Source organism: Dermochelys coriacea, chromosome 5 (assembly GCF_009764565.3).
Source record: "Dermochelys coriacea isolate rDerCor1 chromosome 5, rDerCor1.pri.v4, whole genome shotgun sequence".
Taxonomy (NCBI): domain Eukaryota; kingdom Metazoa; phylum Chordata; order Testudines; family Dermochelyidae; genus Dermochelys; species Dermochelys coriacea.
The window spans coordinates 98,751,816-98,758,784 of record NC_050072.1 but is presented as its reverse complement, the minus strand read 5'-3'; positions in this window follow the sequence as shown (position 1 = coordinate 98,758,784).

Below are 6,969 nucleotides of genomic sequence, written 5' to 3'. Positions count from 1 at the left end.
ATTTCTCAGAGAATAACTCCAGGGTGTCTCATATTGGAATTCTGCAGAGGGAGGGAAAAGGAAATATTAAGGGATAGCTAGTGGATCCGAGCATAGCAAACTCACAATAGCATAATGGCTCAGCCCCACATTGAAAGGGAGCAATAACCTGTGTCCGTGACTCTTCCATAATACCTTGCAGTAACTAGATACAGGAAAGCTATATGCCTTTGAAGGCCTTGAAATGCACTGTGCCTAACATCAGAGGGGTAGCTGTGTTAGTCTGGATCTGTAAAAGTGGCAAAGAGTCCTGTGGCATCTTACAGACTAACAGATGTATTGGAGCATAAGCTTTCGTGGGTGAATACCCACTTCGTCGGATGCATGTAGTGGAAATTAAGGTATAAAGGTATAAAGGTATAAAGATGCAAGAATCAGGCTAGGGATTACGAGGTTAGTTCAATCAGGGAGGATGAGGCTCTGTTCTAGCAGTTGAGGTGTGAACAGCAAGGGAGGAGAAACTGCTTTTGTAGTTGGCAAGCCATTCACAGTCTTTGTTCAATCCTGAGCTGATGGTGTCAAATTTGCAAATGAACTGAAGCTCAGCAGTTTCTCTTTGAAGTCTGGTCCTGAAGTTATTTTGCTGCAGGATGGCTACCTTTAAATCTGCTATTGTGTGTCCAAAGGGAGGTTGAAGTGTTCTCCTACAGGTTTTTGTATATTGTCATTCCTAATATCTGATTTGTGTCCATTTATCCTTTACATAGGGACTGTCCAGTTTGGCCGATGTACATAGCAGAGGGGCATTGCTGGCACATGATGGCATATATTACATTGGTGGACATGCAGGTGAATGAACCAGTGATGGTGTGGCTGATCTGGTCAGATCCTGTGATGGTGTCACTGGTGTAGATATGTGGGCAGAGTTGGCATCGAGGTTTGTTGCATGGATTGGTTCCTGAATTAGAGTTACTATGGTGTAGTGTGTAGTTGCTGGTGAGAATATGCTTCAGGTAGACAGGCTGTCTGTGGGCGAGGACTGGCCTGCCTCCCCAGGCCTGTGAAAGTGAGGGATCATTGTCTAGGATGGGTTGTAGATCACTGATGATGCATTGGAGAGGTTTTAGCTGAGGACTGTGTGTGATGGCCAGTGGAGTTCTGTTGGTTTCTTTCTTGGGTTTGTCTTGCAGAAGGAGGCTTCTGGGTACATGTCTGGCTCTGTTGATCTGTTTCCTTATTTCCTTGTGTGGGTATCGTAGTTTTGAGAATGCTTGGTGAAGATCTTGTAAGTGTTGGTCTTTGTCTGAGGGGTTGGAGCAAATGTGGTTGGACCTCAGCGCTTGGCTGTAGACAATGGATTGTGTGGTGTGTCCGGAATGGAAGCTGGAGGCATGAAGGTAGGCATAGTGGTCGGTGGGTTTTTGGTATAGGGTGGTGTTAACGTGAACATGACTTATTTGTACCGTGGTGTCTAGGAAGTGACCTTCCCGTAGATTGGTCCAGGCTGAGGTTGATGGTGGGATGGAAGCTGTTGAAATTGTGGTGGAATTCTTCCAGGGTTTCCTTCCCCTGGGTTCAGATGATGAAGATATCATCAATGTAGCATCAGTAGAGAAGGAGTGTGAGGACAAGAACTGAGGAAGCGTTGTTCCAGGTCAGCCATAAAAATGTTGGCATATTGTGGGGCCATGCGGGTGCCCATAGCGGTGCCACTGGTCTGGAGGTATATATTGTCACCAAATCTGAAATAACTGTACGTGAGGATAAAGTTAGAGCTCAGCAACCAGTTGTGCTGTGATATCATCGGGATACTGTTCCTGACAGCTTGTATTCCATCTGTGTGTGGAATGTTTGTGTAGAGACCCTCTACGTCCATGCATCCGATGAAAGCTCACGAAAGCTTATGCTCTAATAAATTTGTTAGTCTCTAAGGTGCCACAAGTACTCCTTTTCTTTTTGCGAATACAGACTAACACGGCTGCTACTCTGAAATCTACGTCCATGGTGGCTAGGATGGTGTTTTCTGGAAGATCACCAATGCATTGTAGTTTTCTCAGGAAATCAGTGGTGTCATGGAGATAGCTGGGAGTGCTAGTGGCATAAAGCCTGAGTAGAGAGTCCACATATCCGGACAGTCCTTCAGTGAGAGTGCCAATGCCTGAGATGATGGGGCGTCCAGGGTTTCTGGGTTTGTGGATTTCTGTGTCCAAGGATTTCTTCCCTTAGTCCTGCTGCATTTTGGCATATTTTCCTGAGAGCAAGTCTCTTTTTACTCAGGAATTGGCCCAAAGTGTACGGAAATTTAGAACAAATTTTGGGACTGCTCAGGATAAAACAAACTACATATTTTTGAGATTCATGCAATGTTTGCACAGGCTTTTCTGTTTTCTTTTAATTATAAATGCATGTGTGGAGCACATGGGAGACTGCTGTATTTCTATTAATGTTATGAGTCTATTTGAAAAAAATTTTGCTTGACTGCATGAAGTTAGATCTAAGGTGGGAAACCGGAAATGAAACTGACAGAGATAAGATGTCTCTGGAGAGAATACCAAGATTTTTTGAGGAAACAATGTAAAAGCATAATTGGGGGAAAGCTCACCTGCATGGCTAGGCTAACAGGTTTATTTTTCACAAGCATGAGTTTAGGATCAAAGGAACTTTAAATCATTAAACCTTGGCCTGAGAAGAAGGGTGGGCAGCAGCTGCTGGAGATGACTCTCTGAAGACCGATGCTAACAGAATGCTGCAGTAGTTGTTTTCTCTTCCTGCCCAGAAATAGGGGATTGGGGCTGAGTGGAACTTGCTCAAAACTTGCAGAGAAAAAATGAAGTTTAGGTGAGATTCATACCTGTAGGCTTTGGTTATTTTAACCTATTTCTATGACTGCTGTGTTATTTTGTTGAAAAATAAATACTTCATTTCATAAAGGCTGAACTGTATCACTGCCAGGGCCAATTAGACCAAAATATGACACACTCTCTCAGCTTAGAGCTGCAAATTTAATCAAATAAGAGATGTGATTTGGTAAACATAATTTTTTTGGCACAGAAAGGCTAGAATAGCATTTGTCAAATAAAAACATGTTCAAATTATGTCTCACTCTTTTTTTTTTGTGCTTTATTTTTTTTTCATGTGTCGTTGTTTTTTATTTTTATTATGGCTAGGGGCCTCAAAAGCTGGAAGTGGCCCGGGCCTCTGAGAGGGCCTGATTACTGCATACACTTTCTGGTTACAAAGCTCCCAGGAGTGAAGACTACTGTAGGGAGCCAAGCCAAACTGGCGCTGCTCAAGGAGCCATGGTGAGAAACAAGAGGGCTGAAGCATGAGGCCCTCGTCAGAGACTCACACCGACTCCCCTTTGAGTGAAGTGGAGTTCCAGGGCCCAAGGAGAGGGCATTCACAAGAGGGGTACAAGGCAGAACTTCCTGTCACAGATCAGAGTATGTATTTTATAGTACATTCTAGAAGTGAAAGCTTGCTCATACACATAACACATGTATAAATATTTCTATGGAAGTTAGTTGGGAAAAGAAGTATCAAATCTCATAGGAGTGAGACTTCTAACTTCTCACTCAATTATACAGATCAATTATTTGAACAGATTTTCATATAAGAAAGATACGCTCTGTTTCAGTTGTTACACAAATATGTTATTTTTACAGATCTTGTTTTAGTTCTGAACCTCATTATTCTGCAAATTGTGCAAGAATTCTCTGAATAGACTCTCACTACACTTCAAGCATATCTCACCTTTCCCAAACGAATAAATGATACTTTACACTGTGCATTATGGCCTTTGGTCTGAGGATGTCAACAAATTATACAAACATTAGTGCTCACCATACAAGTCAATTAATGATAGATATAGATAGTGATACATTAATTATATATATATATAATATGCTATGATTTAATGGATCACTAAATGAAACCATCTCTTAAGTGATCCATAGCAGCTTTTTAAACAACAAGCACCAACACTACACATGAGTTTAGGACAAAAAATGGAAAATATTGGATCTGTAATGAGAATTTACTGCACAAGTTACCAGTTTTAAAATACAGAAGAAAAAGTGGGCAATCAGTAAAGCTTCAAAACTAGAAATAAAAAACCCACAGAATTCAAGAGAATGACCATGAAAAGTTTCACTGTTCAAAACTCCATATGGCACTGACACAGGGCGCTCTGCTCACTGCTGGTGTGCCTCCTTCTCGCCATCTGTGGGGATTAGCTCTGCCAGGCCAACTCGTTTCTGCAGTTACACTCCATCACAGTGTCAGTCTTGTTCTCTTGGGACTCAACTGCTCTCACTTTGTGTGTTGGACCTCTGGAACAAGTTGCTGTAGTTTTCACCTTCCTGGGAAATCGCATGCATTTAAGAGTATGTCTTCACTGCAGTTAAAAACCCATGGCTGGCCTGTGACAACTGATTCAGACTGCAATTAAACAGACCCACAGCTTGAGCCCTGCAAGCCTAAGATCCTGCAAGGTGGAAGGGCCCCAGAGCTCAGGTCGCAGACTGAGCCAGAACATCTATACTGCAATTAAACAGATCCACAACCAGGAATGCCATTTCAGATTTTGGTAGGGGAGAGGGCAACTCTACCTATGATTCCAGAGGCTACTTAGGCACCTGAAAACTCTAGGGGTTTTTTTTGTTTGTTTGTTTTTTTCAGATAGCAACTTAGAAATTAGCTCTCAGGAGCACTGTATCCAACACACACCCCAATTAAATCCGTATTTTAAGTTTATATGTAAGTTTAGAATGGAAAGCTACATCTGAAAAGCAGAATTATTCTAACAGTGTGTATAAATGGAAGACTAAATAGCAGAATGAATGGCCACATTGGAGCACTGCCATTCACTAAAAGATTAGAGATCTAGAAAAAATTGGGAAAGTTTTAAGTGTAATTTAAACGATATTTATGGTGGTGGCAGCTAATGCTTGTTTCTTCACGCCAGTGAAAGATTACAAGTGGTTTATTCTGTGGTGCTGCTCTTGCAGCCTGAAACTTCCAAAGCGGGGCTATCTGTGAGGATAATTATCCCCTGAATGTGCCTGGGGCAACACATTATCTCTATTAACCAAAAAAATCACAAGTTCCTTCCACAAAGGAGAGGAATTTACTTCCTCTGAATCTGTAGCATTGCATGTTAGTTGCTTATAGGTATTTTTGTTTTTTTTTTGGTTTTTTTTTCTCCCTCAGTCCATTCATCATCCTGACTGTGCTCTAGTCACCTGCAGGATCACTTCATCCCCAGAGGCTGTGGGAGATTTGTGTTAATGTTAACTGTGCCTCATCATAGTCTAGGACTGGTTGGGGGCCTGTCTGACCCTTGCCCAGCCAAATTAGAGCATCCTGAGGTCTGATCTAAATTACACTAAGATGCCATGGCCCTCTAGATGTCATTGTAGCAGGCAAGAGTAGCCTCACCTCTGCTGGTGTTTGTGGAGGTAGAAGGCAGTGTACAGCCCTTTTGCTAATTATACAGCCTTGGAGAAGCCGCTACTCTAGGGGTAGTCCCTGTGGTGGGAGGGGAGAGATCCACTATCTTTATGGACACTTTGGGTGGCCTAAAGAGGCCATATTGCAACACAGAATCCTAAGAATCCTTCATAATGTAAGTGAAAAATGATAGTTGCATACACCCTGTTTACTGCTTGATTTCCCCCTTAAATTGTGATCAGACTTTCATTTTTACCAATTACTACTTAAAGCAGAGACAGGGTGCAGCTCTTCATGATCGCTCAGTAGGCTATGGTCTTGTCTCATATTCTTAAAGCCACTGAATCATATGATAAACTCTGTTGCTAATGACAGGTTTCAGAGTAGCAGCCGTGTTAGTCTGTATTCGCAAAAAGAAAAGGAGTACTTGTGGCACCTTAGAGACTAACAAATTTATTAGAGCATAAGCTTTCGTGAGCTACAGCTCACTTCATCGGATGCATTTGGTGGAAAAAAACAGAGGAGAGATTTATATACACACACACACAGAGAACATGAAACAATGGGTTTATCATACACACTGTAAGGAGAGTGATCACTTAAGATAAGCCATCACCAGCAGCAGGGGGGGGAAAGGAGGAAAACCTTTCATGGTGACAAGCATAAAAATGTTGGCATACTGTGGGGCCATGCGGGTACCCATCGCAGTGCCGCTGATTTGAAGGTATACATTGTCACCAAATGTGAAATAGTTATGGGTCAGGACAAGATACTGTCACGGCTAACCTGGTGGCTGAACTTTGTGACTTTGTCCTGACCCATAACTATTTCACATTTGGTGACAATGTATACCTTCAAATCAGCGGCACTGCGATGGGTACCCGCATGGCCCCACAGTATGCCAACATTTTTATGGCTGACTTAGAACAACGCTTCCTCAGCTCTCGTCCCCTAATGCCCCTACTCTACTTGCGCTACATTGATGACATTTTCATCATCTGGACCCATGGAAAAGAAGCTCTTGAGGAATTCCACCATGATTTCAACAATTTCCATCCCACCATCAACCTCAGCCTGGACCAATCCACACAAGAGATCCACTTCCTGGACACTACGGTGCTAATAAGCGATGGTCACATAACCACCACCCTATATCGGAAACCTACTGACCGCTATTCCTACCTACATGCCTCTAGCTTTCATCCAGATCATACCACTCGATCCATTGTCTACAGCCAAGCGCTACGATATAATCGCATTTGCTCCAACCCCTCAGACAGAGACAAACACCTACAAGATCTCTATCATGCATTCCTACAACTACAATACCCACCTGCTGAAGTGAAGAAACAGATTGACAGAGCCAGAAGAGTACCCAGAAGTCACCTACTACAGGACAGGCCCAACAAAGAAAATAACAGAACGCCACTAGCCATCACCTTCAGACCCCAACTAAAACCTCTCCAACGCATCATCAAGGATCTACAACCTATCCTGAAGGACGAGCCATCACTCTCACAGATCGTGGGAGACAGACCA